We start from the raw sequence: 24494 nt of genomic DNA on the forward strand, positions 1-24494 counted from the left end.
TGTGTGTGACTTGGATGCTAAGGGGACCTTCTAGTTCACCGGCAATACTATAAGGGAAAGGCACAGCACTGTGTCTGGGTGTATAAAGCTCTCCATGCTCCCACTATCTGAATTCCTGAATATCCATCATTGACCTGGCATATTGATGTGGGCTGTCCTGGTTGAGTGTAATGGAGGCCAGTGTCGGGTCGCTGTGCATTGATGCTGTGGAAGATGATTGTATCCAAGATGGCGGCCCGCATGCAGTGCTGCTGGATCCAGAAGATGGCACCCAAGATGGTGGACCCCATGGATTGCACATGCCACTGTTGGTCCTGGGTGATGATGGTGTCCAGGACAGCAGCTAGGAAGGAGTGCATAGTGGCCCTTCTTTCTGCAGCTGGAGCAAGTTGAATCCTTCACTGGGCATCGTTTCCTCTGATGTTTGCCCAGACTGCTACTTTGGATGCTCCCGTAGTATCGTGGCTGTGGTTGGGTCACCACCGGAGCAGGATGAAAGAGACAGGGGGTGGTTGCAGAGCACTGCTCCCGTGGTCGAGCCATTAACAGAGTGAAGGGGTGGCAGCACATCCCAAGATAGTGGCACCCAAGGTAACCACAAGGTGACCACTTTGTCAGTTGAGTAGGCCTCCATGTTCTGGAGAACTGCCTCCAGTCTACCTGCCAGCTTGACTGCTCTCCACAAACTGAGCTCCCCTTGCTCCAAGAATCTCTGTTGGATGTAGTTCAACCTGATCCCCACAATGTAGGCATCCTGGATCAGGTCCTCTATGTACTCTGCGAAAGACATGGCCTTGAATTCACAGGCCCTGCAGAGTGCTAGCAGGGCCCAAAGATATTTGGTGTTGGACTCACTGGGTCATTGTTTGCAGGTCACTAGAAGGTGTCTGGCATAGACAACATTGATTTTACACAGGTACTGTCTTTTGAGCATATCCATATTGCATCTCTGATCATGGAATACACCAGGATGGCGACCCAGGGGTACAGCATTTGTAGCTTATCTGTCTCTGATTGCACAGTGGTAGAGGAAGCCTGCAGAAATGCTTCAAAATGCAGCCAGAGCTCAAAGTTGGTGGATTCCTCAGGCAATTGAGGGTCAATCTCCAGTTTTTCTGGCTTCAGGATCTGCTCCATTGTAAAAAAATAACTTTTAACTGAATAAAATTGATGCACCATCAATTACTCGAAAGACCGTTGTTGAGAAAACAATCGGCTTTTATTCACTTAAGAATAACATCACATCCATACTGTTCAACTGTCCTGCACTGAGGAAGGGGCTGTGGAACAGTCATTTTTATACAGAAGCCTGTGGGGTGGGGCCACAGGTACAATCAGCCAATAGGTATGCCTGACAAGACTATTATACAGAACAATGGTTTACCAGAGGCAGGTACATTGATAGGAAAGGTTTCAATGGATAAGGGCCATACATAAATAAATGTGACTAGCTTGGGTTTACGTCTTGGTTTCACGGACAACTGGGCCAAAAAGGCCAGTTTTCATGCTTCACTACTACTTTATGAATCTAGCCCTCATCTTATCAGTCAGAATGCGAGTTTTAAGTGAAACCATTTACTCATAAGCTTGAAACACATTCAGAAATTCAGCAGCAGGAAGGAACAAAAGTTTCATTTTCATACCCTTGATTACTTAAATATTATGGTGTATTTAAGTGACACAGAAATATTATACAATGATTCAAAGAGAAGGCTTATAGTAGAATCACTATTCACTGTGAGCAATCATATTTATAGCAGAACAGCTGATATTTCCTGTCTGATCTTAAATATGATAATTGCAGAAACCAATCCCTGAGGACAAATTTGTTAGATGTGGAATGGATTTGTGTTAAAATCCTTAGTTTAATAATAAAATTATATTTTTATCTAGATATGTATTCTTAGTAAGTTAGTTGTGGGCTGGTACAGGATCACACACAGGTCACAGCACATTTACACAGAACTATTGTACTCAGAAAAGAGAGTTGATTCTTGGAGCCACAGCATCTTGGAAAGACAGAGCTAATGAATTTGAAGTGAGTCTTAATTATTCAAGAACAATGGAGTTTTTTTTAATTAAAACTAAACCATTTAAGGCCTCTTGAACAAGAGAAATGAAACTCAGAGCCTTTGAAACAAAAGTGAGGTAATCTTTTGGAGTCATGTTGTCTATAAGACAGAGGCATGAAGATCACATGGTTTACAAGAATCTGGGGCTTGCAGCTGTTTAAAATTCCAATAACTAATCACATGATTTTAATGAATTGGAACTGATCTCATTGATTATGTAAATAGTCACATGATTTGGAGAAATATATCATCGAATTCAGACATTTTTGGGACAGTACAGTTTGGAGTTGACAGAAGTGAAAGACAGGGTTGAGTTACAATAACCAGAATAGGTGATGTTGTGTATGTTACTCCTAGGAAAAGGGGAAGACAGAATCAATGGCTTTTGGAATAAGGAAGACCACTCTGCTGTCTCTTTGGAAAAGAGGACAGATTTCTACTGAGTTTATTTTTTGCCTGGGCATTTTGTTAAACCCTTGTCTGGGTTTGTGAATTCGTCATGGAAGAAAATAGCCACATTCCCTGTCTCATGGAAAAGAGGTCAGAATTGTGAGTAAAGAGGCCTGATGTTTAAAAGTATTTTGTAATTATTTCTGAACTGAGAATTTAAGACCTTCAAGCAATACTAAAATGATGCTGAAGTATTAAAAATTGACTTTTCAGAGTTGGACTTTAATTTTCCACACACATTTACATTTTACATTTGCGCATGGTGGGGTTAGGTTCAGAGATAAATAAGAATTGTTATGTTATTAATAGTTTAATTTAGAAAAAACTATTATTTTGAATTTACCATTGTCTGGTGAATTTTCCATTGCTGTTCCTATGTAAGTGCTAACAAAAACCCTTTAGTCCCAAAAAGAATTGAAAGGGTTGTTAGTTCATAACAGTTGAAACAAAGAAAAGTGTGCTGTTGTGGACTGAAGTGGAGTGCTCAGCATCTTACCACATCCAAAATTAACCATCTGATCTAGTTTCAAAGGATCTTATCTGTACAACCCACATTGCAATAAAGGATAATCAAAAATTCTTCTCCTAATATTTAATTCTTCTATTGGTGGAAATTTTCTTCGGAACTTTTAAAATCTGAAGACCTTTTGGGCCAGAATTTGTGATCAGTGGCAATCTCACATTTCCAATGAGAAACATTTGTGTTGACCTTAATTGTGTTTCCTATCAACTATCTATTATTAAGGATCCCTTGAGTGCAGCATGCTGGATGGAAGTGGTTCCACTTTCATTGGCTTGGATTTACAATGTAGCAGAACCTGCTCTCTGTAAACTCTCTTACATAGTTCACTGGAGTCTCCCTCTCTTCCCCCCAACCCCCCCCCCCCCCCACCAGGATCTACCAGGATCATTGTCTAAAGAAGGCACACAAAATAACTGAGAAGCCATTCCACCCTGCACACTGCATCTTTTAGCTTCTCCCGTTGGGGAAGAGGTACAGGAGCATAAGAGCCAGCACCACCAGGCTGAGGAATAGCTTCTTCCCACAGACAGTGAGAATGCAGAACCACCAAAAGGAATTGCTCACACTAACCATCTAAGATTCTCATATTTACAAAACAATATTGATTGATTTATATTTAAATATGAATACTTGTCCTGCATATATGTTGTCTGTTTGTGTTTTATGACAGATTGAGTGCATGTTTTGCACCAAGGACTAGAAAACACTGTGTACTTGTGCAATCAGATGACAATAAACTTGACTTGATTTGACATGCGAGCGTGCCACATTCTGTGTGTCTTAACCATCTCCCACGGTTTAGCGTGTCCTCTGGTTCAGACTTTAGACTTTTCAGAAACAATCAAAAATATTAATTAAATATGAAAAGCAAAAATCCTGAAAGAATTAAAAGCATTAGAAATTTAGAAAAAAAATGTAACAGAATCTTACTACACTCATGTTAAACAAGTCAAAGCTGTAAATAACTAAAACACCTAGTTTCTCAAAGATAGACTAACCCAGTGCAGGGTCCCCACTGGATGTGGTAGGAAACTGCTGCAACTTCAGTCTAGACAAACAGGAGTCAAGCACTGATCTGAACTGTATTGCACAGTGACAGCCAGGAAGTTCAAAACCTCCACATTCATTAGTGCATCTACAGGAATCCTGTAATGAATATGTGGCTTGGGAACTTGTATAGGATCCTGCTTGAGGCAATTTTTAATTAATATGTGTAACCATATTAAAATCTTCAATAATTTATTTCTTAGATTGTAATCTTCTTCCATGGGAACCCCATCCCTCTTCACATCGTTCCCTCCACTGACCATCAACCACGATAAGAGGAATAGATAAGAGCTTCTATAGTTACAAAACAGTCTCTTGGATAATATGTTTCTTTCTGGGTCCAAGGGTCAAGGATGACTCAGAGCAGTTACAGGGCATTGTGAAAGGGAAAGGTGTATGTAGGTACCATTAGGCCCTTTCAAGCTGCCGTGTAAAATGGGGTTAACCAGGCAATTTGCCTGGTTAGTGCCCCACTCATGCAGCAGGTAGAAAGGGCCTAATGGTACCTACATACACCTTTTTCATCCCAATTTAACCGGGTCCCTGCTCTACCTTGGAGGTAGTCAGGGTACCCAGTAATACTCATCTAGGTCACGTCCTCCTGCAACTTGAAACTGAAAATGGCCAACCCGGTTGTTCCGGTGCCTGCAACGATAGGGAGGGGAGAGAGAGGTCGCTGCTGCAGGGCTGGGGGGTGCCACGATCAAAGGGAGAGGGGTCGCTACCATGGGGAAGGGGAGAGGGGTCGCTGCCACGGGGAAGGGGAGAGGAATCTGCTGCTGCGGGGAAGGGGAGAGAAGTCGGCTGCTGCGGGGAAGGGGAGAGGGGGTCAGCTGCTGCAAGGTGGGTGGGGGGAGTGCGATTGACGATGGAAGGGAGACTGACAGCCGGTGAGGGAGTGACTAACAGCTGGTGGGGGGGACGGGGGAGTCTAGATTGCGTGACGCATCACTCATCACGTCATCGGGGGGGGGCAGGATCCCCCTTAAATTGCCGGGTTAAAAGGTGCTGGAGGCACCTTTGCCGCATTAATCACACCTGGGTGTCAGGAGGGCTACCCGGGTGCTGCAGCTTAATGCACCTATTGACATGGGAAAAAAGTTGAATGAGACCCTACAAGCCTTATTTGGGGAGCTAGGAGATAAATTAAAAAGTTGGAACTCAAAGATAGTAATCTCAGGATTAATAGCAGTGCTAGTCAGAGTAGGAACAGCAGAAAAGTTATGATAAATATGTGACTTGGGAACTTGTATAGGAGGAGGGTTTAAGATTGCTGGGGCATTTGAACCAATTCTGGGGAAGGTTGGACCAGTACAAACTGGAAGGTCTATAGCTGCCCAGGACTGGATCAATGTCCTTCGGGGATTATTTGCTATTGCTGTTGGGGAGAGTTTAAATTAATATGATGGGGGTGGATGGGAACCTATGCAGAAAGGTACAGGGAAGCTCTATAGAGACCAAAGCAAAATTTAGAAATGATAAGAGTGGAATACTGAATACTGAAGTCAAATCCAAAAGACACCAAGGTTATGAGATTCTGAAAGAACAATGAGTAAAAATGCACTTTATGTGGATGCCTATGGTATTTGGAACAAAGTCAGTGAATGTGGTATACATCAGTACCAAAAAGAGAATAATTTAGACCAGGGATTTCCCACCTTTTTGTTCCTCTGTACCCCTTGGGCATTTTTATAGGTTCCCGTGTACCCCAAAAAATTAAGGATATAAAAACACGACATTGTGCAATCTGACTGCAGATTACAACACCATGTATTGTTCAGTAGTGGTTATTCTCTCAGACCCAATGTACCCCCTGAAAAGTGCAAATGTACCACTGGGGGTACATGTACCCCAGGTTGGGAACCCCTGATTTAGACGCTATTATGGAAACATGATTTCATGAATGGAGATGATTGTGAACAAATATATTTCTGTTCAGTTGAGGGACTTGCAAGAACAAAGTTTTTATATGAAGCATGTTAAGTTGGGACACCGCTGGGATGTGAGAGACTCTCTGGGAACAGCGAGGTGACTGCAGTTTCCATTGAAAGGCAATGTCTGGGGCGTGGCAAGATAGCGTAAGGATCAGACGTGCCTTACAGTCCTCTCCTGACTCTATCTTATTGTTTTGTCTAGAAATGCCCGTTAAAATTCTTTAAAAGTTTAGATAACTTCAGTGCTGTTAATTTAACTTATGATGGTACAATTGGTGGAAAAGAGCAAAAAAAAAGACAACAGATTATCAAAAAACTACATTTTCCAAAAGTTCAAGTTTTGGAGCCTACCTACAGGAAAGACATCGAGACTCAGCCTGAAATGGATCCCAGGAGAAAGGTACAGCTTTCGGATGTAGAGTTCAATATTACATCGGTAGAGCCCTCTAAAGAGGGCGCCAAACAGCCTTTAGAACAAAGAGTTACTCAGGTTCGCACATGTGCAGTAGCATCTGACGGCAATGTTATGAATGAACCACTTGTAGTAACATCAGTTGAAGTACCGGCTGGGGAAAGGCATTTGTCAACTGTAGCGGTGGCACTGCAAACTGCACCTTTTGAGATAAAAGAACTTATACAACCTGATGTACTGGGAGAAATTAACACATTATGGACTGGGGAAAATCCCGCCAGCGTCCTCCAGCCATTGCTGGAGAGGCTGTGGCTGGGGTTTCCACACGCAGCTATACTACAAGGAAGGCAACCAGAATGAAGGAAGCAACAGAAGACCCTTTGGTTATGCAGAAGAAGCAGGAATCTGTTGAGCCAGAATCTCTTCCAATTGAAAAGATTCTTGTGAATCTTGAATCTAACTTATCTTATACAATGCAGGGATTATCTAAGATTATGACTGAACTTGGTACTAGATTCAATACTCTGATGGAAATAAATTCTCAACAGATGGCTGAGTTTGGAGCTTTTAAGCTTGAAGTGAGAGATAAATTTAATTCGTGTGAAGAAGATATAGATGAAATATGAGATCAAGTTTCAGATGTGACCAAAATGGTCGAAGACTTACAAACTCAAAATAAAAATTTGGTGGAAAAGATTGATTATTTGGAAAACCAATCCAGACGGAACAATATAAAGATTATTGGTTTGCCGGAAGGAATGGAGGGACCAGACCCAAGAAAATTTTTTACTGAATGGATTCCGCAGGTGCTGGGTCAAGAACATTTCCCGGAAGGTATAATACTGGAATGTTCTAACAGAGCCTTGCGTAGAAGACCTATTTCAGGTCAAAGTCCAAGACCTGTTTTGGTTCGTTGCTTGAATTATTATGACAGAGAAATAATTTTACGAGTGGCTATTAGAAATGCACAACAGAGAAAATCACCCTTGATGATTCAAAATAATCGAGTTTTCTTCTATGCAGATTTGAGTCAAGAAGTTATGTTCCAACGACGGGAATTCAACTCTGCTAAAGAGTTGTTGTGGAAGAAAGGTTATAAGGCAACCTTTAGATATCCAGCTGTTTTGAAGGTTTTCCAAGATGGTTACCAACCAAAGTTCTTTGATTCTCCAAAGGAAGCTATAGCATTTGCTCAAGAGCTGCCAATTACTCAGTTTCAACAGAGACATAGTCCGCCGCGATCTCTAAGGAGACAAGAGATGGAAGAAAAGAGCCGTGCTCCAAGATGGAATGGTTGTAATGGTGACTCGGCAGTTGGAGCTGATTAAAAGAAGAGTTGTTCTTTTTTTTTCTTTTTTTTTAAAAAAAAAGGAATATTAAATAATGATGATGTTAGTTTAAGATGAAATGAGAGTTGGGGGAGAGAACTGGATGGGCACTATTTCCTGAAAGTCATCTGCTACGTGTGAGTTATCTCACACCCATTTTTTTTTGGGAGTTACCGCATTGCGCGGTTTAGACGGGAGGGGGTATTTTTAACCTCCTACCCGTTTTTTTTTTCCTTTTTTTGTATTATTAGATTAAAGAGTGAAGGGTATTTTTTTGTGTTTATATAAAAAAAAGCATAAGAAAGTATTTGATTGTTTAAAAAACTAAAAATTGATGTGGTTTTTTTTGTAAAGTTTATTCAGTAGATAAGAAATATTTGAAATTTAAATGTGAATGGGATGGATAAGTTTTTTTTAAATATTTTTTCTTTAACTTTAAGGTGAAAGGAGTGGTAATTCTGGTGTATATTATTTTGCTATTTTAGTTATAGAACGAAGGGAATAATGGTGAAAGTTATAAATTGAATTGTACAATTCTTAATGAGGCTTGAATTTTGTTTGTGGTTTATGCTCCATTTGTTGAAGATATAGATTTCGTTGTAGATGTGTTTTTATTATTTAGATATCTGAATTTTAACGTAATGATTGGGGATATTTAAATGTGGTATTGGAGCTTTTATTGGATAATTATTCAAGAGTAAAAGGGAAAAATGGTGGAAGAGTACTAAAATTGAATTGTACAATGTTTAATGAGGTTTGAATTTTGTTTTAAGATGGTGGTTTATGTGACTAATATGATGATAGATGTGAAGTTAGTTGATATTTGGTGAAGGTTAATCTCTATAGAGAAAGTTTTTTTTAATCTTTTTTTTCTCATGCTACAATTTTTTTTAAAGAATTGATTATTTTTTAAGAATTTTTGATAGACAATGTTACTAACTTTACTAATTTTTTATATTAAGTTTGAGTTAAATATATGTTTAATCTTAACTCTGTTAAATATATGCATTTAAGTTTGATTTAAATATGTTTTTTAAGTCTGATATCTTAGTATTAATTACTTTTCTTTTTGTTAGTATTTTAATTGGTTATGTTTTTGTTTTTTTTGTAAGTGGGTTTTTTTCTCACATGTATTATTAACTTTATTAATTCTTCACTCTTTATTTTGGGGGGAAAGGGGGGGTTGGACTAATTTGAGTTGGGTTATTAATGTGTAATAACTATTGGGGAGGGTATAGTTTATTTAGATTACTGATACTGTATTGTAATTTTATTATTTTGTTCTTAATCTTTTTTAATGTAATTCTATATGTTATTCATGTTATAAAATCTTAAATAAAGTTTAAAAAAAAAGAAAGGCAATGTCTTTATCCCTGTCTTTGTGGCAAAGCATAGGCTGAGACAGTGGTGAAGTTCAGGGAACAAAGATAGGTTGTCCCCCTCCTCTGGTCTCTCCTCTGCCCAACTCCCCCTCCACCACCCCCCCCCCCCCCCCACCATTCCCTTGGGACACAAACTCGGTCTATTCACTTTGAAGTGTTCCCCAAGAACCCCATTTTTTCATGCAGTGAAGTGTGGCCCATGCTCCATAGTCATTGGCTTCACCTACACAGTAAGTGTGAAACAATAAACCGAGACCAGGCTACACTTTACTGAGTAGGGGCTCCGGGCCCCCAGGCTTCAGCTTACTCAGCCAAATCTGCCACTGGGTGAGTACAATGGGATGAGAAAGGAACTAGTGTAGACTGGGAACACAGGCTATATGGTGAGACATTTGAGGAACAGTGGAAACTTTCAATAAGATTTCTCAACGTGCTCAACAAAAGTTTGTTCCAGTTAAAAACAAATAAATTAAGGACAGGAAGAGCCAGTCTTGGATAACAAAAGAAATAAGGAAAGGTATCAAACTAAAAGCTCAAACATACAAAGCAGCCAAGAGTATTGGGAACCTAGAAGATTGGGAAAACTTTAAAAAGCAACGAAGAACCACAAAGAAAACCATATTTTGGGGGAAAATAGATTATGAAACTAGAACAAAATACAAAAGCAGTATTTTTAAAATTTTATAAAGCAGAAAAGGGTGACTAAAGTGAACACAAGTCCCTTGGAAGATGAAAAGGGGAAATTAATATTGGGTAATGTGGAAATGGCTGAGGCTTTGAATGATAACTTTGTGTCAGTCTTCTTGGAGTGCTGGCTGGTGAGGACCTCAATACAATTGTTATCACTAAAGAGGTCATCTTGAACTAATTCATGGGCCAAAAGGTAGACATGTCCCCTGGTCCAGATGGAATGGATCTCAGAACACCAAAAGTCACAGAACATCAGAAGTCATGGTGAGGTATTTGTGATAACTTACCAAAATTCTCTGGACTTTGGACAATTCCCAGCATATTGGAAAATAGCAAATGTCATGCTTTAAAAAAAAAGAAACAGACAAAAGGCAGGTAACTATAGGTCAGTCATTTTAAAATCTGTACATATAGGTTGAAGCTATCCTTAAGGAAGAAATAGTGAAACATGGAACAATTTCTATTACAGCGGGATGATGCATCATGGATTCAGGAAGGGGAGGCCATATTTGACAAACTTCCTAAAGTTCTTTGTGAATATAATGAACTTCAGAAGATAGAGGAGATCAGGTAAATATTGCATATTTAAGATTTCCAGAAGACCTTCAGTAAGAGGCCATACAATAGTCATCCAATAGATAAGGGTGCAAGGAGATGGGACAAATGTACCAGCATTGATAAAGGAATGGTTAACTAGATAGAGGAATTATAGAAAGTGGTGATAAATGATAAGCAAAAAGCTGCAAGGGTCAGTGCTAGACCCACTACTGTTCATCATATACATTAATGATTTGGAAGAGGGGAGAAGAGTGTATTTAAGTTTGCTGATGACACCAAATTGTGTGGAAAACAAATTGTGCAGAGGGATGAGAAGGGTCAACAAAGAGATATAGACAAGTGAAATGAATAGGAAAGAGTCTGGTAGAAGTACAATGTTGGTTAAATGCATGGTCATCCGCTTACAAAGGTAAAATAGAAGATCATCTTAATACTTAAATCAGGGATGGCCAACCTATGGCACATGCACCAAAAATAGCTCATTAGATGATTAGAAGTGGCCCATTGCTCTCCATTGATAATAATAAAAAAGTAAGCCTACTCATCCAAAAAATATTAACCAAAATCCAATTTGTAGAAGAAAAATCTATAACAGGAATTCAAGAGGCTCAAAGCTAGAAATGGGTTTTAGTGAGAATAAATTATTTTTAGTGATTTTATTATTTTGTGCCTATCTTTTGGCGAATGTTATCTTCTTTCACATTAAATTTAAAAAGATAGTTTATGAGTCAAACTAGGAAAGGACTTTTAATCTGCAGTCATTTCATAACTTCATTATATGTTTGCTACTTGTTTGATCCTGAGGTGCCAGGTGCCTGCACCAGTGGTGCATCACAGGTTTTTGCCAGTCAGTTTACAATTGACCCTTATGCACTACGGAGATGTGCTTTATTCATCCTTTGTGAACATTTGCAGTTTTTTTTTACTTTTTCTAAACTAAAAGCCTTGTTTTTACATTGTTCCCCATCACAGTGCAAAAGAAAATGAGCAAAAGTAAAACCGCAAGTGATTGTGGTAAACTACTGTTATTCTATGATTGGCTGCTGCCGGCTGGACATGCCTCCCGAGAGTGATCCTACCCATAGCTCTCTGCATGCTCTCCATTTCACTCTGCCTTGATCAATCAATGAGGTTGACTGGCTGTTCCAGACTATAGTTAATAAAAGCCTATCAGTTTCACATCTTCAGTCTTTTGTGATTACTGATGGTGCTTCAGTGATAGTAAGCATGAATTCAATGAACAGTGGGGAAAATTAGTTCTTATTTATAGCAGGTCCGTCAGGAAAACCGTTGTACATTGTTTGTGAAAACACTTTCTCACATAATAGAAGTCATGATCTTAATAGACATTATAAACCACAACATTAGACTGAAATAGAAGGAAAACTGAAACTAGTGCTTTGATCTGAGTTACAGAAAGAATATGTGGTTTAGAAAAAGGATGAAATCAAAAGTAAACAAAATTTGAAGAAATCCCTGCTGCTCTCAGTAACTAATTTAACTCCAAGCATTAAAAGCTTGGTTAAATCAAAACAGACTCAGAAGTCTCATTAAGGTAAGTAATATTTATCTTGTTTTTATATTAAATCAATATTTCATGTAAAAATGCTAAATATGTCTCTATTAACATATTTTACAAGAATTGAATGGGGGTTGATGCACGACCAATTACACAAAGACTGAAAGTTGCCGAAACTGAAGGCTTTTATTTGCAAGAGATGGACAGCATCCCTGTGTCGGTTGGTCACACTGACCCAAGCTTGACCGAGGGGAAGGCTTGTGGCATGACAGCCTTGATGGGGAAGAAAGGGGAGGAGTCACGAGCTGGCCAGAGAGCAGGGTCAACCAGGAAAGGTCATGTTATTTACAGATGACAAATATGTACAATAGTGGTTTCACCACAGGGGTGTATGGTGCATCTGAACTCGTGCTTGGAAAAATTGATGCATGGAATGTAAAAGGTGGCCACCCCTGACTTAAAATGGTGAAAGACTGCAGCAAATTATTGGACATGAGAGGGCTGGTGCATAATTTATGAAAGGTTGCAGATGCAACAGGCAATCATGAAAGCAAATAGAATGATGGCTTTGATTGCAAGATGTGTTGAAGGAGCAGAGAGATTCTGCTTCAATTGCACAGGCACATCAAGAGTAATGGGTACAATTCTGGTCTCCTTACTTGATAAAGGATATACTGGCTTTGGAGGTGTTGCAGAGGAAGTTCACCAGGTTAAGACTGATGAGGAGAGATTGAGTTGCCTGAGGCTATACACCTGGAGTTCATAAGAATAAGAGATGCACTGCCATCATTAGAGGGGTGTGGACTGCACTGGTGATACCATCAAAGGGAGTGACACCAAATTGACCGTCTATAAAATTTTTGTGCAGTGCTTCAGCAGAAATGTATTATTTTTTATAAAAATATCCCTGTAGTTAGTTATAACAATAAAAACATTTTTGTTATGTGACAGAATATGTGTTTTATATTGTATATAGATATTGTTATGAGCCCAGAAGACCCCAAAGCCAGCAGCAATAGACATTCACCACGACAAATAGTTACTCAAACAAAAGTTGCTTTTAATTATCTTTAAACATGAAAACAGAATCAAACATTAACTTAACTCTATTTTTAACTTAACCTAACTTAACCCCCTTTTAATTCTAAGTGCACGTGTATGTAATGTGTGTGTAAATTCAGAAAAGTTATTTGGTTCACAGTCCAATCTCACTTCTCATTCCTCCAAGTTCACTGGTTGCAGGCAATTCTTATACTGTGCACAGAATTTAACATGTATAATGTTCATCAGGCTTTGGTGCTTAAAAGGTCAATGGTTACCTCTCAGGAAGGTTCTTGTAGGTTTTGTAGAGAGAGATGTACTGTTCCAGGACATACACAACTCAGTCATTCCATCAGTCACCTCAGTGTCTTCCAGATGAAACCTGCCCCATCAGGGTTCTCCAGAACATCTTTCTTTCAGGTTATCACAGAGTTCCTTTCTGTTTCACTTATTCCAAGTGAAACATTAAACAGCTAGTCTTCTAGCCATCTTCCACTCTGGAGCTTCTATTTCAGTTCCAGCAAGCTTCTGCTGCTTGTCACAGCTTTCTCTCTCTCTCTCTCTCACACACACACACACACACACACACACACACACACACACACACACACACACACACACACACACACACACACACACACACACACCATAGGCATTCTTCAAAGTTTCTGTAAAGTCACTCTGGATATGAATTATCTAGTATTTCAAATAAGATCTGTTTTAAATTGTTTGTAGGTAACCTACTCTAACTTTTCCCAATTTATCTCCCAAAAATATTTTATATATTCTGTCACAATATGACTTTTGGAGATAAAGTGTGGCAGGTTTTTGTTTAGTGTAGGTCACATACAAACACTTCAAAACAGATCTCATTGTGCCCAAGGGACTTCACTAATGGATTGTTCTTTTGAAAAGCAACAGATAAAAAAGAACGGAGGAGGAGTTCAGAGCTGCAGGCTGTCTGGAGTGCAGCTTGCTGTTCTAAGAGTTTTGCAAGCAGAGAGAGTCAAACAGGCTTTTCTCTGAAAGAGAGAGAGAGAAGGAGAGAATTCAGTTCTACAGTTTTACAGTCATCAGCAACTGCTGGGACTGGAACAGGACAAGCTGGCAAGCTTGTGGAAAACCCCATTTGGAAGATGTGTTGTGTGTGCTTAGTTCAGCCCAGACTACGCCTTTGTGGTTCATACAAGAGGAGAGGACTGGCTGCCTACTGTTTCTCTTGAAATAAGAGAAACAAAAAGGAACTCTGTAGTCTGGAAAACCCTGATGGGGCAAGTTTCTTTGGCAAGACACTGAAGTGGCTGATTAAAAGGAATCAGTTGTGGGTGTCCAGCGAACAACAAATCTTTCTCTGAAAACCAACAAGAACCTTCCTGAGTGATAACCATTTACCTTTCAAACACCAAACTCCGGTGAAATTCATAAATGTTAAATTCTGTGCACACAATAAGAATTGCCTGCAACTAGTGAACTTGGAGGAATGCGAAATGAGATTGGATTGTGAATAAAAGAACTTTTCTGAACTTACATACACATTACATACACGTGTGCTTAGAATTAGAAGGGGTTTGTTAGGTTAGTTAAGTTAATAGTGATAAGTTAAAGTGTGATCCTGTTTTCATGTTTAAAGATAATTAAAAGCAACTTTTGTTTAAGTAACCATTGCTGCTGGGTTTTGGGGTCCTCTGGGCTTGTAACTGTTAGCCCAGTTTATATGTATCAATATACCTACAAGGCCAAAACTTCATGCTAATTTACTTTTTGAACCTTCTAATGCGCTTAGGTCAGAGCTGTCATTATTACCCAATTACAATGATGCTTCCAATCACATGTTTTCGTCTGTACGCACTACAAGCACACACTGTTCTTTCCATTACTGCTGATATTGTAATTTAAAGGTGAATTTTTCATTTTGCTATTTGTTTATTTCACTACTATTGCCATTACATTCAGTGATATATGGGAATTATGATTTACAAGTAACATTAGTACAAAAAACATTACTAAGGAGGAGGAGGAGATATATGGATGGGGGGTGGTGACACCATGAGTTACTGCACTGGATGACACCAACCCTAGTGATGCCACTGAAGAGATTATCTGATTGAAACATATAACATTATGAAAATGATGAATAAGATGGAGGCAGGGAAATTGTTCCCACAGATAGATGAGACTAGAACTATGTGACATTGCCTCAAGATTCAGGGGAGAGATGAGGAGGAACTACTTTTCCCAGAGACTAGTGAATCTGTGGAATTCTTTGCCCAAGGAAGCAGTAGAACCTGCCTCATAAAATATATTTAATACACAGATTTTTCAAAGTATGGGGAATTAAGGGTTATGGGGGAAAAGCAGGTAGGTTGAGCTGAATCCATGGCCAGATCACCCTTGATCTTATTAAATGGCAGAGCGTGCTCAATGGGCCAGATGGACAACTCCTGATCCTATTTATAATGTTTTCTCGTTCTAACACTCAAATATTATCCTTTTCAAAAATCATCCATTTCTATCTGCTTTCCTATTTGATTCATTTTATTAAACTAAGGTAAGTCCGTCTGGATCACAATTAAAATTTACTGCTGCTATATCCTTTTAGTTAAAAACGTAAAGTGCTGACTGTGCAGTGTCAATGGGCAATAAAAGTCAACCATCTGTTCAACTGCAAATTTCAAAATCCTTTTAAATATGCTCTAATCACCTATTGATCTGAAACAAGAATGCCACAACTTCAAGGAAGCTTTTCTCTTACCTTAAAAGTGAATTACTTGTTTGTTTTATCAGCAAATTTTAATTTCAAATGAAGTTTAAGCATGTAAATAATAACTTGTTTGTCCAAATCTGGTAAATGACTTATTAAACTTAGAAAATAGAAGTATGTAGTGAATTTCATAGGCAGAAGAATTTTAATTATTTACATCGCCATTGGAAATAGAAAAGCACAGCAACAAGGCCATCATGACTGCATCAACAATGTTGCTAAATTAATTCATCCCACCTGCCTGCATATGGATTGTATCTCTCCATTCTTTGCTTGTTGATGCGTCTGTCTAAATTCTACTTAAATGTTGGTGTTGTATCTGCTTCTATCATATTCTCCTCTGGTAATGCATTTCAGGTACCAGGCACCTAACTCTCTATGTATATTAAAAAAAATCACCTTGCAAATCTCATTTAAACTTTCTCTCTTTCATCTTAAACCTATGCCCTCTAGTATTTGAGATTTCCACCCTGCAAAATAAAGTCTGACAACCTACCCTATTTATGCCTCTCATAACTTTAAACAGTTTCGTTAAGTTGTCCCTCAACCTCAGAGGAATCAATCCAGGTTTGTCCGACCTCTACATACAGCTGATCGACTCCAATCCAGGCAACGTCCTAGGTTTAATTTTGCACCCTCTGTATCCTTCCCATACCATGACAAACAGATCTGTGCTCATGTCTCCATTTGGCAGAGTCAAAGATTTGGTACAATTGGATGGTTGAAAAATACAATAGGAGAATTATTAAAATAAAAGTGTTATTGAGAAGGAGCAATTGCTGGAAAGAAAGGAAAAAAAAACATCTGTAAGTGAAACTGGTTTTTAAATATATTGTAGTTGAGTCAATCTTTTAGTCTTTATTGCAATAGTGTAGGGTTAAAATTATAACAATTATACTCTTTCTGTTGCTGAGTATAACTTTTATAAAATTATGATTCATTTCAAAGTGACATAGAAAGTAAATGAAATTAATTGTGTTAGATAACTTTTTTTGATCAGTCAAGCAATTGACTGGACTCCATTTGAAAATGTTGGATAGCTTGCCTTGGAGAAAGTTTGACTTGCTCACATCAGTCTTGTAACTCCTGAGCTCATTGTATTTTGCGAATTTCCACACAGCAAAGACTGTAGTGCAGGGGTTTCCAATCTGAGGTACATGTACCCCCAGTGGTACATTTGCACTTTTCAGGGGGTACATTGGGTCTGAGAGAATAACCACTACTGTACAATACATGGTATTGTAATCTGCAGTCAGATTGCATAATGTCATGTTTTATTTATCCTTAATTTTTAGGGGTATATGGGAACCTATAAAAATGCCCAAGGGGTACAGAGGAACAAAAAGGTTGGGAACCCCTGCTGTAGTGGGACAAGATGGAGCTTTATCACCATCTTCACCTAGTTTCACCTACAAATGTGGCTGTGCTGGTGCTTCTCCCATACACTATGTATAAATATTTTTTAAAACTGTCAATAAATTTTTCTTGAAAAGAATTAGCAGAAAATACTTTTGAATCTAACAAGGCTGTTTGTGTAATTACACTGTTCTAAAAATGATCCAAGACCAAATCAACAAAAAACTTTACATAATAAAACACAGAACTCAGAAATGAAATTGAGTCTAGTAGCATGGTAACAAGATAACAAAGAAGGTCATTGTTGACTTTAGGAGAGGGTGTAGTTGCACCATTTCATCGGATGCAAGGATCGACAACGAGATAGACAACAGACTCGCCAAGGGAAATAGCGCCTTTGGAAGACTACACAAAAGAGTCTGGGAAAACAACCAACTGAAAAACCTCACAAAGATTAGCGTATACAGAGCCGTTGTCATACCCACACTCCTGTTCAGCTCCAAATCATGGGTCCTCTACCGGCATCACCTACGGCTCCTAGAACGCTTCCACCAGCGTTGTCTCCGCTCCATCCTCAACATTCATTGGAGCGACTTCATCACCAACATCTAGGTACTCAAGATGGCAGAGGCCGACAGCATCGAATCCACACTGCTGAAGATCCAACTGCGCTCGGTAGGTCACGTCTCCAGAATGGAGGACCATCGCCTTCCAAAGATCGTGTTATATGGCGAGCTCTCCACTGGCCACCGAGACAGAGGTGCACCAAAGAAGAGGTACAAGGACTGCCTAAAGAAATCTCTTGGTGCCTGCCACATTGACCACCGCCAGTGGGCTGATATCGCCTCAAACCATTAATCTTGGTGCCTCAAAGTTCGGTGGGCAGCAACCTCCTTTGAAGAAGACTGCAGAGCCCACCTCACTGACAAAAGACAAAGGAGGAAAAACCCATCACCTAACCCCAACCAACCAATTTTCCCTTGTAACCGTTGCAACCGTGTCTGCCTGTCCCGCATTGGACTCGTCAGCCACAAATGAGCCTGCAGCTGACGTGGACATTACCCCTCCATAAATCTTTGTCCGTGAAGCCAAGCCAAAGAGAAAGAAAGAGTTCTTTAGAGGAAACATTTCCAATATGCTGACTTGGACCAACCACGTTGATGCAACAATCAAGAAAATACACCAATACCTCTATTTTATTAGAAAACTAAGCAAGTTCAGAATGTTCCTCATTCTCTCAACAACCTCTACTGGTACACCACTGAAAGAATACAGTGGCACAGGAGCTGCTCTGCTCAATTACAGAAGAATCTGCAGAAAGTAGGAAATGTATTTTCAGATCAGACACACAAACTGCCCTCCCCTCCTTGGACTCTATATCTTCTATTGCCTAGGAAAGGGAGCCAACATACTTGTGGTGATATGCTACTCTTTGCAGACGATGCCGCTTTAGTTGCCCATTCAGAGCCAGCTCTTCAGCGCTTGACGTCCTGCTTTGCGGAAACTGCCAAAATGTTTGGCCTGGAAGTCAGCCTGAAGAAAACTGAGGTCCTCCATCAGCCAGCTCCCCACCATGACTACCAGCCCCCCAACATCTCCATTGGGCACACAAAACTCAAAACGGTCAACCAGTTTACCTATCTCGGCTGCACCATTTCATCAGATGCAAGGATTGACAATGAGATAGACAACAGACTCACCAAGGCAAATAGTGCCTTTGGAAGACTACACAAAAGAGTCTGGAAAAACAACCAACTGAAAAACCTCACAAAGATAAGCGTATACAGAGCCGTTGTCATACCCACACTCCTGTTCGGCTCTGAATCATGGGTCCTCTACCGGCACCACCTATGGCTCCTAGAACGCTTCCACCAGCGTTGTCTCCGCTCCATCCTCAACATCCATTGGAGCGCTTTCATCCCTAACGTCGAAGTACTCGAGATGGCAGAGGTCGACAGCATCGAGTCCACGCTGCTGAAGATCCAGCTGCGCTGGATGGGTCACGTCTCCAGAATGGAGGACCATCGCCTTCCCAAGATCGTGTTATATGGCGAGCTCTCCACTGGCCACCGTGACAGAGGTGCACCAAAGAAAAGGTACAAGGACTGCCTAAAGAAATCTCTTGGTGCCTGCCACATTGACCACTGCCAGTGGGCTGATAACGCCTCAAACCGTGCATCTTGGCGCCTCACAGTTTGGCGGGCAGCAACCTCCTTTGAAGAAGACCGCAGAGCCCACCTCACTGACAAAAGGCAAAGGAGGAAAAACCCAACACCCAACCCCAACCAACCAATTTTCCCCTGCAACCGCTGCAACCGTGTCTGCCTGTCCCGCATCGGACTTGTCAGCCACAAACGAGCCTGCAGCTGACGTGGACTTTTTACCCCCTCCATAAATCTTCGTCCGCGAAGCCAAGCCAAAGAAGAAGAAGACTAGGTCACCACGGGCCATCATCTGATGATCTTGAATATATAAGCTAATCGGAGCTTATGCTCCTCCATTCTGACCTAGGCTTGCACAGAGGCAAGACCTAGCTGTACATATTAGTTGATTAAAACTAGCTTTTAACTTGCACTCTGTCTCTGTGATGCTAGTCACCATCAATACTGAATGACCCATCACCTCCCATCAGGAAGAAGGGTCAAGAAAGGGAAATCACACACTAACAGGCTTTAAGACTGTTTCTTCAGAGTCTTCAAGTTCCTGAATGAACCCCAAAACAGTGCTAGTGCTCCCCTTGCTTGGAACTTCCTACAGATGCTACGTGGCCTACTGAGTTTCTCCAGCACTTTTGTGTTTTGCACCCCTCCCCTCACCTTTTTATTCAGGTCCTGTCTGTTTTTTGTTCATGCCTTGATGAAGGGCTCAGGCCTGAAACATTATTTCCTTTAGATGCTGCGTGATGTGCTGAGTTTCTCCAGCATCTTTGTGTATTGGTCTACAACTCTGCAGATTTTCTTGTTTAACTCGGAACTAATTAATCTTTACTTCAACTACAACTCTATACTCTGTAAATGTGCTGTTCCCCTTCTACTTTCAATGGCTATATGAATGTTAGAATTAATATTAGCATGTTAGACTGCTCTTAGAAGATCCTTTCTCACTGTACCAGGTATGAAATGATAAGTAAACTTAAAATTATTAATTAGTAATGCAAAGTCAAGAAGTTAAGGAAGGATAATATTCCAATGTTAATTGGAGAACTGGAAATCAAGAACTCCAAGACATTCCTTTGACTTATTTTCCATACTGTGTATTCTGTTCATTTTGTGCTTATTGAAAACATATCGTTGTGAACCAAAGTTGTTAACAAGCAGTTGCTACATGTATCCATGGTAGGGCCAGTATGATCTTTTCATTCATTTCCTCTTCCCCAAAATTAACTTCTACATTCATTTCATTGCTAAAGCTCTCTCTGTTGATCAATAACTTTGTTTGCCTCAGCAGTTCTTAACTCTGTAAGCTTTCTTTTGAAAATCTGAAAGGTTTTGCAATCAATAGGATAAAAATAAATCGAATTATTTGTTCAGTAATGTTCCCATGCCTCTTTACCCCTTGGAACTTAAAGTCGCCTGCTATCTCCAACTCATCATCATTGATGGGGACCAAGAGAGTGAGCTCAGCCCTTCCTCCGGAAGTTCATAACCAGCTCTTTGGTCTTCGGATATATAGGGAGAGGTTGTTGTCCTGGCACTAAACTGCATCCCCCCTCTCTCTCTCTCTTCTGTACTCTGCTTCATTGTTGTTAGAGACCCTGCCTATGAAGGTGGTATCATCTGCAAATTTATCAATGGAATTGGAGCTGTGTTTGGCCATACAGTTATGGATGTACATGGAATGTAGTAGAGGGCTGAGTACACAGCCTAGTGATGCCCCAGTAATGATAATGATGATGGAGGAGGTTCTCATTGATTGCTGTGGCCTGTGAGATAGAAAGTAATGGATCCAATTGTGGAGAGGGGTGCTGAGAGAGAGGTCATGTAGCTTGGGAATTAGTTTGTTTCCTACTAATTGAGAAAGCTAGCTGTAGTCAATAAAGAGTAATTAACATAGGTATTCTTCTTGTCCATGTGCACTGGCAATCATTTCTATTGGGAACATGTCCATCCATTGGGAAATTGGCCTTAGCACTTCAGCATATATAATTCACTTTAATCTGCCTAAAGTTCCTACAGTGTCAGTGACAACCTAATGAAGTCAGTGGACATGTCTTCTCCTGCTGGCATAAATGTGGGCTTTTGTGTTCAACCCTTGACAGTCCTAGAGCAACAAGCAGCTTTATTGGATTTAAGTGCATTTAAAGGCACATTCTGCGTACACATGGAAATTGGATCTTGTTTCTTAACTTCTTCAGCATAGAAGTTTTCCAAGTGGCTATGCCAGGTCATGAATCAAAATTTGTTGCTTACCTCTACATTGGAGTGGCACAGCAGGAGGAAAGCAGCAGGAAGACGAGCAAGGTAAACACCATGAAGTTCCAGAAAAATATAATCAGCCTTATTTCCAAGCAGAATGAAGAGGGGGAAGCATTGACTCTACTGGCAACAACATGGAAGCTAACAAATCTAGTTAAAGTGACCATTCCCAACTCTAATTCTTAACCAATGTAGTTCAATAGAAGTCACTGAGGAAACACAGATGATACATAATAATCCCTCATTTGCAGGATGACCTATACTGATTATAAATGTTTTAAATTTAGATATTCAGCACAGTAACAGGCCATTTCAGCCCACATCTGTCCCACCCAATTTACACCTAATTTACACCAATTAACCTACAACCCCAGTGCATTTTGAACAGTGGGAAGAAACCAGAGCCCCCAGAGAAAACCCACACAGACACAGGGAGAACATACAAACTCCTTACAGGCAGCGTGGGATTCTAACCCTCGTCCCAATCGCTGGTGCTGTAAAAGTGTTGCACTAACTGCTATACCAAACTTGCCACCTATTAGAGCTTGAATGAATGAATCCCTGATCCAATGGTGAGACCATGATGGGCAACAGGGACTATTTTTGTGCTGTTTGATTCTGTTTTCAGTGGCAACTCCAACATATCTTTTGAGGACTTGAATGTGGCTAAAGTATGTCTGAAGACCTTGTGTCTCAATGCAAGAAGCATTCGTAATAAAGTAGATGAACTGAATGTGGAGATTGCTATTAATGACTATGATATAGTTGGGATCACAGAGACATGGCTTCAGGGGGAACGTGACTGGAGCTCAATATTCAGGGTTACTTGACATTCAGGAGGGATAGATGGAATTGAAAAGGAGGTGGAGTAGCATTTTGGTTAGGGAAGAGGTGAAGGTGATAGAAAGGAATGATAGAAAGGAAGCTTGGAAGATGTGGAATCGATGTGGGTAGAGCTGCAAAACACGAAGTGGCAGAAGACGCTAGTGGGTGTTGTGTACAGGCCACCTAAGTGTAGCAGTGAGGTTAGGGATGGGAATAGGAAGGAAATTGCGAATGCGTGCAACAATGGGACTACAGTTATAATGGGTGAGTTTGATCTACATGTAGATTGGGTGAACCAAATTGGTAAGGGTAAGGAGCAAGAGGATTTCTTAAAATGCATGCAGGATGTTTTCTAAATAAGCATGTCGAGGAACTGACGAAGGAACAAGCCATTCTAGACTGGGTACTGAGTAATGGAGAAGAGTTAATTAACAATCTTGTTGTGAAGAACCCCTTGGGCAAGAGTGACCACAATATGGTGGAATTCTTCATTAGAATGGAATGAGACAGAGTTGATTCAGATACAAAGGTTCTGAACTTGAAGAGGGGTAACTTTGATGGTATGAGATCTGAATTGATAAAATAGATTGGCAAATGGTACTTAGAGGACTAACGGTAGAAATGCAACGTCAATCGTTTAAGGATAGATTGGAGAAAGTACAACAGGTGTACATCCCAGTTTGTAAAAAGAATAAATCAAGGAGGGTAGCGCATTCGTGGCTTACAAGGGAAATCAGAGAGAGTATCAAATCCAAAGAAGCAGCATATAAGTTAACCAAAAAAAATTCCTGATGATTGGGAGAAATTCAGAGTTCCGCAGAGGAGGACAAAAGGATTAATTAGGAAAGGTAAAAGAGATTATGAGACGAAGCTGGCATGGAACATAAAAAAATGACTAAAAGTTTTTATAGATACATTAAGAGAAAGAGGTTGGTAAAGACAAATGTGGGTCCGTTGCGGACAGAAATTGGTGAGTTAATCATGGGGAACAAAGGTATGGCCGGCTGTCTGAATGACTACTTTAGTTCTGTCTTCACCAAGGAGGACATAACTAATCTTCAGGAAATTGTTGAGGATTGGGACCTAATGTGATGGAGGGTATAAAGGAAATAATTGTAAGTCGAGAGATATTATTAGTTAAATTGCAGGGATTAAAGGTGGATAAGTCCCCAGGATTGGATAGTCTGCATCCCAAGAGTGCTGAAGGAAGTAGCCCAGGAAATAGTGGAAACCTCCTTAGATACTGGATTAGTTCCTGAGGATTGGAGGATGGCCAACATAACCCCACTCTTTAAAAAGGGAAGGAAAGAGAAACCGGGAAACTATAAATCAGTTAGTCTGACATCGGTCATAGGGAAGGTGCTAGAATCTGTTATTAAAGATGCAATCGCAGTATATTTGGAGAGTAGTGGTATCATCGGACGAAGTCAGCATGGTTTTATGAAGGGAAAATCATGTCTGATGAATCTAATAGAGTTTTTGAGGATGTAACCAGTGGAGGGGATAGGGGGAAATCAGTGCATTTGATAATGTTCTGCACAGAAGACTAGCATATAAACTTAAAAAGCATGGTATAGGAGGTATGTTATTAAGGTGGATAGAGAATTGGTTGATGGACAGGAAGCAAAGAGTAGGTATAAATGGGTTATTTTTGGAATGGCACCCAGTGACTAGTGGGGTACCACAGGGCTCCATGGTGGGGCCACTGTTGTTTACAATATAGATCAACAACTTAGACATGGGAATAGATAGCAATATCTCAAAATTTGCAGACGACATGAAGTTGGGTAGCAGGGGTTGGCTGTGTTGAGGATGCTAGGAAGGTGCAGAGTGATTTGGACAAGTTAGGCGAGTGGGCCAAGACGTGGCAGATACAATATAATGTGGATAAATGTGAGGTTATCCACTTTGGTGGTAAGAACAGGAAAGAGGACTATTATCTAAATGGTATCTGTTTAGGAAAAGGGGAGATGCAAAGAGACTTGGGTGTTGCTGTGCATCAGGCATTGAAACTGGGCATGCAGGTGTAGCAGGTGAGGAAGGCGAATGCTATGTTGGCATTCAGAGCAAGAGGATTTGAGTACAGGAGTACAGAGATACTGCTACAGCTGTACAGAGACCACATCTGAAGAACTGCGTGCAGTTTTGGTCTCCTTATCTGAGGAAGGACATCCTCACCAT

General features: G+C 40.2%; 2 long non-coding RNA genes across 12 annotated transcripts in view; one reads left to right on the top strand and one right to left on the bottom strand.

Moving 5' to 3' along the window:
• The window catches only part of LOC138763816 (uncharacterized), a 99778-nt gene that overhangs the window by 35705 nt on the left and 39579 nt on the right, over nt 1-24494 (bottom strand). For 6 of the 10 annotated variants that reach the window (XR_011357837.1, XR_011357842.1, XR_011357838.1 and 3 more), the window contains one exon: nt 10126-10182. The exons of 3 other annotated variants lie outside the window; for them this stretch is intronic. This is a non-coding gene — a long non-coding RNA (uncharacterized lncRNA). Of the gene's footprint in view, nt 1-10125; nt 10183-21482; nt 21570-24494 lie in introns of all 10 variants that reach the window. One more of the 10 variants, XR_011357839.1, reaches the window with a different exon arrangement.
• Nucleotides 1-24494, top strand: part of LOC138763817 (uncharacterized) — a 42382-nt gene that overhangs the window by 7234 nt on the left and 10654 nt on the right. For both annotated transcript variants that reach the window (XR_011357846.1, XR_011357845.1), the window contains exons 2-4: nt 2430-2621; nt 10308-10408; nt 11813-11951. This is a non-coding gene — a long non-coding RNA (uncharacterized lncRNA). The remainder of the gene's footprint in view (nt 1-2429; nt 2622-10307; nt 10409-11812; nt 11952-24494) is intronic.

This window comes from Narcine bancroftii, chromosome 5, assembly GCF_036971445.1.
Source record: "Narcine bancroftii isolate sNarBan1 chromosome 5, sNarBan1.hap1, whole genome shotgun sequence".
NCBI lineage: Eukaryota > Metazoa > Chordata > Chondrichthyes > Torpediniformes > Narcinidae > Narcine > Narcine bancroftii.